The sequence below is a fragment of the Budorcas taxicolor genome, chromosome 6 (genome assembly GCF_023091745.1).
Source record: "Budorcas taxicolor isolate Tak-1 chromosome 6, Takin1.1, whole genome shotgun sequence".
NCBI lineage: Eukaryota > Metazoa > Chordata > Mammalia > Artiodactyla > Bovidae > Budorcas > Budorcas taxicolor.
In genome coordinates, this window is record NC_068915.1 from 107,922,959 (window position 1) to 107,934,818 (window position 11,860).

Sequence of the window (11,860 nt, forward strand, 5' to 3'; positions counted from 1 at the left end):
ACTCTGAATGTAACCAAGCACAGAAGTTGGTGTTTCATTACTTTAAGCATTTGTATTACGACGTTTGTATATGTCAGCAGTGTGTAGGGAGAGACATTAAAAAGAAATGTCTTGTTATTACATATTTTGAAATGTTCTATATTCCTGCGGCATGGTTTATTTTTAGTTTCCTTTCTCAGCATGCAATTCTGACAATTTGGAGATAGAAAAATCTCTAACAGACACAAATTCTTAGGTACATAGAATGCGTGATACAGGCTGCCTATATTTTAATCTTGGCTTCACTTCATAGCTGTGTGACTTTGAAATGTAAAATAACATTTGGGTTCCTTGTTTCTTATCTTGAAAATGTACTATTGAAGTTTTTTAAAATTATAGGGTTCATCTCATCATCTGAGTATTAAACAAGATAACATGTAAAGCATCTAATGCAGTGCTTGACATTTTAAAATATTCTATCAGTTAGCTATTTGTGTGGAACAAATTACCTCAAAATTTAGTGGCTTAAATACATTAGGCATGTATTATTACCGTTTACAAGTCTATGGGTTGGCCAAGTGTTGGCTGCCTTGGGCTCATCTGGGTGACTTGGTTAATCTTGGTGGGTCTAAGGTGCCCATCTGAAGTTTGGCCATTCTCCTCTGAGCTTAGATGTGGCTGGGGGCAACTTGATTGATGCAGCACTGCTCACACGTCCTTCATCCAGTTCCCAGTATTAACCCAGGTGAGCAAATGCAGGCATGTTTCTTTCAAAATGGTGGAATCATACAAGCAAGCAAGCTAATTAGCAAATGTTCTTCACAGCTTTGCTTGCTTCATTCCTACAAACATCTGCTTGGCCAAATCGAGCCTCAAGACAAGACTGGGGGTAGAAATGCATCTCTCCAGCCCACCGCCTTTGGTATAGACATTGTTGTTGCTGTTCAGTCACTCTGTCATGTCTGACTCCTTGCAACCTCAAGGACTACAGCACACCAGGCTTCCCTGTCCTTCACAATCTCTTGGAGTTTGCTCAAACTCATGTCCATTGAGTCGATAATGCCATCCAACCATCTCATCCTTTGTTGCCCCCTTCTCCTCCTAGTATGGATGCAATGCGAAGTTAAAGATGACGTCAATACTGCCATCTTACAAACACTTGATTGTATGACACTGAATAATTTCACTCTATCATTTTCTTCACCAATCTTCAAAAATCTTATTTTTATAAGAAATAAAATGCCTTATTTCTTCTGAAGCTACTGAATTATCCAGAGTATTTTTCCAAACTGTTTCTAACTTAAGTACTCTAAAATTTTGTGAGTGGCATAGACAGTATCCAACATCTTGGCAAAGCTCTTTCCAACCCATTGGAAAAGGGGCACTCAACAACATGTCTCTCTTTATCTCACTTTCAGGTGGCTTCCATTTAGCTCATTCTCTTTTAAATGTTTGGCATTATTTTCATGGCTATAATCTTAAGCACACTCAACTACCTTAGGCTTTTGTATCTCTGTTCTTTGAATTCTATTGATGCATCTTTAAGTTCACTGAATTTCTTTTCTTTAGCCTATCTAGTGAATTATCCATTCTGCTTTTATACTTCTTCCAGTAGTCACATATGAATGTGAGAGCTGGACCATCAAGAAGGCTGAGTGTTGAAGGATTAATGCTTTAGAACTGTGGTGCTGGAGAAACTCTTGAGAGTCCCTTGGGAGTCCCAGTCAATCCTAGAGAAAATCAACCCTCAAAATTCATTGGAAGGACTGATTTTGAAGCTGAAGCTCCAATACTTTGGCCACTTGATGTGAAGAGCTGACTCATTGGAAAAGACCCTGATGTTGGGAAAAAATGAGGGCAGGGGAAGAAAGGGGGGACAGAGGATGAGATGGTTGGGAGCCATCACTAACTCATTGGAGGTATGTGTGAGTGAACAAATAGACATAAAGAAACTTCAGGAGATACTGAAGGATGGGGAAGCCTGGTGTGCTGCTGTCCATGGGATCACAGTCAGACATGGCTTTGTGACTGAACAACAGCAACTTTTCAGTTGCACATTTCTATTCATTTGTGTATATAGATTTGATTTCTCTGCTCAAATTTACTCCTTTATTCATTGAGGCCATTCTTTCCTTTAATTATTTGAATGTTTTTCTCTTTATTTTTGTAATATATATATATTGAAGTCTTTGTCTGCCAAATATATAGGCATGCTCAGTTTCCATTCTATAGACTTTTTTCCTAAGAATGGATCACACTTTATTGTCACTATATGTGTCTTATAGCTTTTTAAATTTTATTTTTACTTAAAACTGGATAGTTTAGATACCATTGTATAGCTGGTTAGCATTCTGTTGCATAATTTTGACTATTGCTACTTTTGCTTTTTGCTTTAGTAAGTAAGTAGTTAAATTGCTTGGACCCAACATGTAATGTTGTATTTTCCATGGTATGTGGTATCTCAAATCTCTGTAAACTTCTCACAGCTTCAAACTGTTGCTGTTTTAGCCCAATCTCCTTGTACCCCCCTCTTTATGTTTATAATTTAGTAATTATCAAAGATTTGGGCAGTGCTTCAACTCATTGTTTTGGGTTTATCCTCTCTTGGTTTGCTTAATCCTGGAAATGATGGAAATTCTTCTTCTAGCTGATCTGTTTGCTTCAGTCTCTGTCCTCTGATTCCTAAAGCCAACAAGGCTTCAGTTTCTTGCCATGTGACTTACAGATTTGGAAAACTGATTCATTAACGAAAAAAATCAACAACAGCACATTCATGTCTCACCCAGTACAGCTCTGTCATTTAAGGATAGATTCTATTAGGTCTCTGCTTGCATTTTCATGGAATTCCCCTCAGTCTAACCACTAGCATGCATAATCAAACAAGGATTTGCACATAGTGTATAATCATATATTAGACCCAGTTCTCTTTCTGAATTTGATTCTGTTTCTTTACACCTTGAGGTTGTGAGTTTCTGCTGCTAACTCATAACTGAGTGTCCTGCAACAACAAAATCACAAACATGCAATCATTTCCATTTCCTGTTGAAAGTTTTCCCTTAAGAATAAGCTATCTTTTGGATTCTGTCTGATTTTGGAAACTTTCCAGTGTTTTTAAATAGTTGGCTTTTATACTGTGAAGAAAGCTGAGTGCCGAAGAATTGATGCTTTTGAACTGTGGTGTTGGAGAAGACTCTTGAGAGTCCCTTGGACCGCAAGGAGATCCAACCAGTCCATTCTAAAGGAGATCAGTCCTGGGCATTTGTTGGAAGGACTGATGCTAAAGCTGAAGCTCCAATACTTTGGCCACCTCATGCAAAGAGCTGACTCATTGGAAAAGACTCTGATGCTGGGAGGGATTGAGGGCAGGCGGAGAAAAGATGACAGAGGATGAGATGGCTGGATGGCATCACCGACTCGATGGACATGAATTTGGGTAAACTTCTGGAGTTGGTGATGGACAGGGAGGCCTGGCGTGCTGCAATTCGTGCTGCAATTCACGGGGTTGCAAAGACTCAGACACGACTGCGTGACTGAAATGAACTGGACTGAACTGATACTGTATCTAGACTTCATACCAGTGATCTGCAGAAGGGCTCCTGTGAATGCTTCACTTTACTGCCATACAATAAGCTCTCTGTCTTGTCCAATGTCAGCAATGCTGCTTCATCCCTGAAGGTGTTTTAAAGAAGATAGAAGCAAGACTCGAATTATTTGCAATAAAATGGATGAACCTGAAGACAATGTGAGTTAATGGCTAAAAGCATCAGCTAAGGAGCCAAACAACCTGGGTTTGAATCTCAAATCTGCCATTTAATAATTCCTTTTAGTTGTTTACATCATTTACTCTCTTTATGCCTCAATGTCTTCATCAATCAAATGTACATGAGGATAACAACTACATAAAGTTTTTTTTGTGAGAACTAGATAAATTGATATATATAAATGCATAGAACATTGCATGGCATATCATGTTGACATATAATTATTATTTACTGCTTTTACTTAAAAATAAGAAACAAGATATGATAAAAGCTTATTAATTCCATGTAGAAGGAGTATCAGAATCACCATCATAAAGCACTGGATTTGAGTAGTAGCCCTTCCACACACCTGCTGTATGGTCTAGAGCTTATCGTATCCTCTCAAGGCATCTGTTTCTCTATCCACAGCATGGATAACGTCCTGCTCCACCTAGCTCATGAGGGTGCTACAAATATCAAACCAAATACTGGGTTTAAAAGATCTTTGTAAACTGCAAAGTTCTGAGCAAAGGAGAGGTGCATTGATAGGAAATACCTTCAGCATAAAAGATGGCTCAGGAATGCTCATGCACGGTTTCTGTGTGTGTGTGTGCAGCCAATAGTGGAGCGGCCACTCTGGAAAATAGAGTGGAGTTCTCCCAAAAAATAAAATCAGAACTACCTTATGGTTCAGCACTTCCACACTTGGCTATTTCCACAAAGGAAATGAAAACACAAACCCCAAAATATATGTAAATTCTCATGTGCAAACACAAACCCCAAAATATATGTAAATTCTCATGTGCAAACACAAACCCCAAAATATATGTAAATTCTCATGTTCACTGCAGCATTATTAATGATAGCCAATTTATATATATATGAGAAGGCGATGGCACCCCACTCCAGTACTCTTGCTTGGGAAATCCCATGGATGGAGGAGCCTGGTAGGCTGCAGCCCATAAGGTCGCTAAGAGTCGGATGACTGAGCGACTTCCCTTTCACGTTTTACTTTCATGCATTGGAGAAGGAAATGGCAACCCACTCCAGTGCTCTTGCCTGGAGAATCCCAGGGACGAGGGAGCCTGGTGGGCTGCCGTCTATGGGGTCGCACAGAGTCGGACACGACTGAAGCGACTTAGCAGCAGCAGCAGCATATATATATATGGATAGAATTGTTCAAACATATGATAGTTCTATTTTTAATGTTTTGGGAAGCTTCCATACTGTTTTCCATAGAGGCTGTACCAATTTACATTCCCACCAACATTGTTCATATCAACTCTGTTTACAATAAGACAAGATATGGAAGCAACCCAAGTGGCCATCAACAGACAAACTGATAAGAAACTGTGGTATATATACACAATGTATTACTCAACCATAAAAAAAAATGAAACTATGCCATTTATATCAATATGAATGGAACTAGAGAATACTATTTTTAGTGAAATGTCAAAAAAAGAACTATATAATATCACTTATGTGGTGAAACTAAAAAGTGAAATAAATGTATACAGCAAACAAAATTAGATATATATAGAAAAGAAGAAACGGATGTAGAGAAGAAAACCTTGTGGCCACAGTGAGGAAAGCAGAGGGTAGGGTGAATTGATTAAGTAGTACACTACCATGAGGTCTGTATAGTCAAAGCTATGGTTTTCCCACTAGTCTCACATGGTTATGAGAGTTGGACCATGAAGAAGGCTCAGAGCCGAAGAATTGATGCTTTTGAACTGTGGTGTTGGAGGAGACTCTTGAGAGTCCCTTGGACTGCAAGGAGATCCAACCAGTCAATCCTAAAGGAAATCAACACTGAATATTCACTGGGAGGACTGATGCTGAAGCTGAAACTCCAGTATTTTGGCCATGTGATACGAAGAACTGACTCATTGGAAAAGACCCTGAAGCTGGAAAGATTGAAGGAGGAGGGGAAGGGGCCAGGAGAGGATGAGATGGTTGGATGGCATTACTAACTTGATGGACATGAGTTTAAGTAGGCTCTGGGAGTTGAAGATGGGCAGGGAAGCCTGGCATGCTGCAGTTCATGGGGTTGCAAAGAGTCAGACATGACTGAGTGACTGAACTGGTGTGTAAAATAGTGTGAAGCTAGCATAAAGGTGTATAACAGAGGAAGCTCAATCCAGTGATCTGTAATGACTTAGAGGGGTGGGACTGGTGACTAGAAGGGAGTATCAAGAGGGAGGGGATATATGTATTAGTTCAATTCTGTTGCTCAGTTCTATCAGACTCTGCTACACCACGGACTGCAGCTCACCAGGCTTCCCTGTCCATCACCAACTCCTGGAGCCTGCTCAAACTCATGTCCATGGTGATGCCATCCAACTGTCTCATCCTCTGTCATCTCCTTGTCCTCCTGCCTTCAGTCTTTCCCAGCATCAGGGTCTTTTCTAACGAGCCAGTACTTCGCATCAGGTGGCCAAACTGTTGGAGTTTCAGCTTCAGCATCAGTCCTTCCAATGAATATTCAGTGTTGATTTCCTTTAGGATGGACTGGTTGGATCTCCTTGCAGTCCAAGGGACTCTCAAGAGTCTTCTCCAACACCACAGTTCAAAGGCATCAATTCTTCAGTGCTAAGCCCTCTTTATAGTCCAACTCTCATATCCATGCATGACTACTGAAAAAACCATAGCTTTGACTAGATGAAACTTTGTTGGCCAAGTAATGTCTCTGCCTTTTAATACGCTGTCTAGGTTGGTCATAGTGTTTCTTTCAAGGAGCAAGCATCTTTTAATTTCATGGCTGCAGTTACCATCTGCCATGATTTTAGAGACCAAGAAAATACAGTCTGTCACTGTTTCCACTGTTCCCCCATCTATTTACCATGAAGTGATGGGACCAGATGCCATGATCTTAGTTTTCTGAATATTGAGTTTTTCTTTTTTTTTAAATAATCTATTTATTTTAATTGGAGGTTAATTACTTTACAATATTGTAGTAGTTTTTGCCCTACATTGACATGAATTTTAAGGCAACTTTTTCACTCCCATCTTTCACTTTCATCAAGAGGCTTTTTATTTCTTCTTTGCTTTCTGCCATAAGGGTGGTATCATCTGCATATCTGAAGTTATTGATATTTCTCCCGGCAATCTTGATGCCAGCTTGTGCTTTATCCAGCCCAGCATTTTGCATGATGTACTCTGCACAGAAGTTAAATAAGCAGGACGACGACATACAGCCTTGACATACTCTTTTCCCAATTTGGAACCAGTCTGTTGTTCCATGTCCAGGTCTAACTGTTGCTTCCTGACCTGCATGCAGATTTCTCAGGAGGCAGGTCAGGTGGTCTGGTATTCCCATCTCTCTCAGAATTTTCCACAGTGTGTTGTGATATACACAAAGGCTTTGGTGTTGTCAATAGTGCAGAAGTAGATGTTTTTCTGGAACTCTCTTGCTCTTTCGATGATCCAACCGATGTTGGCAATTTGATTTCTGGTTCCTTGGACTTTTTAAAATCCAGCTTGAACATCTGAAAGTTCATGGTTCATGTACTGTTGAAGCCTGGCTTGGAAAATTTTGAGCATTACTTTGCTAGCGTGTGAGACGAGTGCAATTGTGCAGTAGTTTGGTGTCTCAGATGGTAAAGCTTCTGCCTAATGCAGGAGACCAGGGTTCAGTCCCTGGGTTGGCAAGATCTCCTGGAGAAGGAAATAGCAACCCACTCCAGTATTCTTGCCTGGAAAATCCCATGGACGTAGGAGCCTGGTAGGCTATAGTCCATGGGGTTGCAAAGAGTTGGACATGACTAAGTGACTTCACTTTCTTTCTTTGAACATGTTTTAGCGTTCCCTTTCTTTGGGATGGGAATGAAAACTGACCTTTTCCAGTCCTATGGCCACTGCTGAGTTTTCCAAATTTGCTGGCATAAAGTGCAGCACTTTAACAGCATCATCTTTTAGGATTTGATGTAGCTCAACTGGAATCTCATCACCTCCACTAGCTTTGTTCACAATGATGCTTCCTAAAGCCCGCTTAACTTCACATTCCAGGATGTCTGGCTCTAGGTGAGTGATTATACCATCGTGGTTATCTGGGTCATGAAGATCTCTTTTGTATAGCTCTTCTGTGTATTCTTGTCACCTCTTTTTAATATCTTCTGCTTCTGTTAGGTCCATACCATTTCTGTCCTTTATTGAGCCCATCTTTGCCAGAAATTTTCCCTTGGTATTTCTAATTTTCTTGAAGAGATCTCTAGTCTTTCCCATTCTATTGTTTTCCTCTATTTCTTTGCACTGATCACTGAGGAAGGCTTTGTTATCTCTCCTTGCTGTTCTTTGGAACTCTGCATTCAGCTGGGTATATTTTTCTTTTTCTCCTTTGCTTTTCACTGTCTCTTCTTTTCACAGCTACTTGTTAGGCCTCCGAAGACAACCATTTTGCCTATTTGCATTTCTTTTTCTTGGGGATGGTCTTGATCACTGCCTCCGGTACAATCACAAACCTCCATCTGTAATTCTTCAGACACTCTATCTATCAGATATAATCCCTTGAATCTATTTTTCCTTCCATTGTATAATTGTAAGGGATTTGTTTTAGGTCATACCTGAATGGAGCAGTTGTTTTTCCTACTTTTTTGAATTTAAGTCTGAATTTTGCCATAAGGAGTTCATAATATGAGCCACAGTAAGCTCCCGGTCTTGTTTTTGCTGACTGTGTAGAGTTTCTACAACTTTGACTGCAAAGAATATAATCAATCTGATTTCAGTGTTGGCCATTTGGTGATATATGCATACTTATGGTTAATTTGCATTGTCATACAGCAGACATCAACACAACATTGTAGAACAATTATCCTTCAATTAAAATAAATTTAAGAAATAATCTCTCCCTTTTGCATAGGATTACTAATGAACCTTAAGAAATATAATGTCTATAAGACATTTATCCCCAACTGCCGAAGGATGTAAAGTTCAAGAAATATTAACTGGTTGATATCATTATTCTTACTGCTTTGAAATATTTGTTTGCCTCTTTTATTTCAAAAATATACTTTACAATTCTTTTAAAAAGAAGGTAAACTAGTTAATTAGCCATAAAAAGGAATGAAACTGAGCCATTTATAGAGACAGGGCTAGACCTAGAGACTGTCATGTAGAATGAAGCAAGTCAGAAAAAGAAAAACAAATATTGTATATTAACACATATATGTGGAATCTAGACAAAATTGTATAGATGAACCTGTTTGCAAGGCAGAAATAGAGGCACAGATATAGAGAACAAATGTACGGACACCAAGGGGAGGAAGGAGGAGTGTGCTGAATTGGAGATTGAGGTTGGCATATATACACCACTGTGGATAAAACCGATAACCAATGAGAATCTGCTGGATAGCATAGGGAACTCTACTTACGCTCTGTGGGGACCAAAATGGGGAAAAAAAATCCAAAAATGAGGGAATATACGTATACATAAGTCTGATTCACTTTGCTGTACAGCAGAAACTAAAAGAACACTGTAAAGCAACTCTATGTCAACAAAAATATTAACTAAAAAAAGCAAACTAATGGTTACCAGTGGGAAGAGGGAAGGGATGATGGGCCAGAGAGGGGTATGAGATTAAGAGATACAACTGACTATGCATTCATTTCACTCCACTTCACTTCACTCAGTCGTGTCCGACTCTTTGTGACCCCGTGGACTACAGCCCACCAGGCTCCTCAGTCCATGGGATTCTCCAGGCAAGAATACTGGAGTGGGTTGCCATTTCCTTCTCCAGGGGATCTTCCCTGACCCAGGGATCGAACCTGGGTCTCCCGCATTGGAAGCAGACACTTTAACCTCTGAGCCACCAGGGACTATTCATAAAATAGATAAATAACAAGGATATATTATACAGCACAGAGAATTGAAGCTAATATTTGTAACAACTTTTAATGGACTATGCTTGTTAAAAATAGTGACTCACTATGAAACCGAGCCCTGTTTCAGGCTGTACATCTGAAACTAATATAATATCATAAATCAACTCTATGTCAATTAAAAATGAAAACAAATGGGATAGAATAATAAAACTTTAAAATGATAATATATTGTATATTTAAAAGTTGTTAAGAGAATAAGTCTTAAAGTTCTTATGATAAAAAATTGTAACTATGTGTGGTGATGGATATGAACTAGACTGTGGTAATCACTTTGCAATATATACATATATGGAATCATGCTGTACCCCTGAATCTATTGTAATGTTATATGCCAATTATATCTCAGTTAAAAAAAAATGAAGACAAAATCATGAAGGAATTTAGATAATATTTTGAACTCGATAATAAAATATACTAAGACTCATGGGATGCAGGCAAAACAGTATTCAAAGGAAATGCATAGCTTTTTATGCACATATTAGTAAAAGAACAGCTAACTAAACAGAAATAAAATAGAAGGAAATAAGAGAAGAACTGAGACAGAAAAAATACAGTAGGAACTATCACCAAATTAAAAATTGGTCCTCTGAAAAGTCTATTAAAATTGATAAAGCACTCTGGTAAGACTGATCTAAAGAAGCGAGAAGGCACAACAAATTGACACCGAGTGGAAAGAGAGCTCTTTTCTCCACCATCCGATTGCAGTTGAATTTGCTCTTCACCATGTCTTGTCACAAGACTTTAAGAATCAAGTGATTCCTGGACAAGAAACAAAGCAGAATCCATTCCAGTCCTCAATGAATTTGAATGAAAAGTGGTAAAAATCAGGTACAACTTCAAGAGAAGTCACTGGAGAAGAACCAAGCTGTGTCTATCAGAAGCCTTGCATACAAAGTGGCACACGTTTATGCTATGTTAAGATCACATATACTGGCTCATTGGAAAAGATCCCGATGCTGGGAAAGATTGAGGGCAGGAGGAGAAGGGGGTGACAGAGAATCAGATGGTTGGATGGCATCTCTGACTCAATGGGCATGAGTCTGAGCAAGCTCCAGGAGATGGTGAAGGACAGGGAAGCCTGGCATGTTGCAGTTCATGGAGTTGCAAAGGGTCGGATACTACTTAGCAACAACAAGATAACTTGCGTGTTTACCAACCAAATCACTAGAGAACATCACTACTGTCTGAACAGCTTATGTGAGAGATAGAATACTTGGCTCCTGATGTTTTGTATTTTTCTCTCTAGAGGTCTATGCATCTCAGTACTAAATATATGAAGCCTTTCATTAGAACTGTTCTCATATTATTCTGGTTTGTGATGATGTACTGAAGAAATATTCCTCCTGTCAAATATTTTAAAAATCCACAAAAAGAGAATCATCTGTACAAATCTTGAATACATTAAAAACATTTTAAAAAATCTAATGAATAAGTAAATATTATAAAAATTTAGATAAAACAGACAAAGCCTCTGTATCAAACACAGCACATAGTGGTGAAATATAGAAAGCCTTTCTTCTGAGAATGGGAACAAGACCAGGCTGCCTGCTAACACCGCTTTCTTTTTTTGTTTTCAGTATTCAATATGGAGTACTAGCTATGTGGGAGAGCCAAACAATGTATCTGAATTAGAAATTAAGGGACAGAACTCAATATTTGGTGGCTTCCCTGATGTCTCAGATGATAAAGAATCTGTCTGCAATGCAGGAGACCTGGCTTTGATCCTTGGGTTGGGAAGATTCCCTGGAGAAGGAAACGGCTACCCACTCCAGTATTCTTGCCTGGAGAATCCCATGGACAGAGGAGCCTGGGAGGCTGCAGACCATAGAGTCTCAAAGAGTCAGATATGACTGAGTGACTAAGCATCTTAGCACTCAGTATTTACCAATGGTATGATTAGGTGCATTGACAATACCAATGAGATAAACTATTGCAAATAGGAAATTTTATGAAAAGATCCCTGAATTTCAAAATTATTTTAGAAGAAAACTTAATTTTTATACACTGACAACAAAGAAAACAAAATGTTAAAAAGATACTAATTTTGATAGCAACAGAAATATCAAGTATATATAAATAAATCTAATAAAGAGCTAGTGTTAGTCACTCAGTTGTGTCCAACTCTTTGCAAACCCATGGAATCCACCAGGTTCCTCTGTCCATGGAATTTTCCAGGCAAGAATACTGGAGTAGGTAGCCATTCTTTTCTCCAGGGGATCTTCTGGACTCAGGGATTGAACCCAGGTCTCCCACATTGA

At 39.0% G+C, this 11,860-nt stretch overlaps 1 non-coding gene across 1 annotated transcript; it reads right to left on the bottom strand.

Moving 5' to 3' along the window:
* Positions 1-9,463: 9,463 nt before the first annotated feature.
* Positions 9,464-9,536, bottom strand: TRNAW-CCA (transfer RNA tryptophan (anticodon CCA)). Its single transcript has one exon. It is a non-coding gene; the product is annotated as a tRNA-Trp (tRNA).
* Between the last annotated feature and the right edge of the window lie 2,324 nt (positions 9,537-11,860).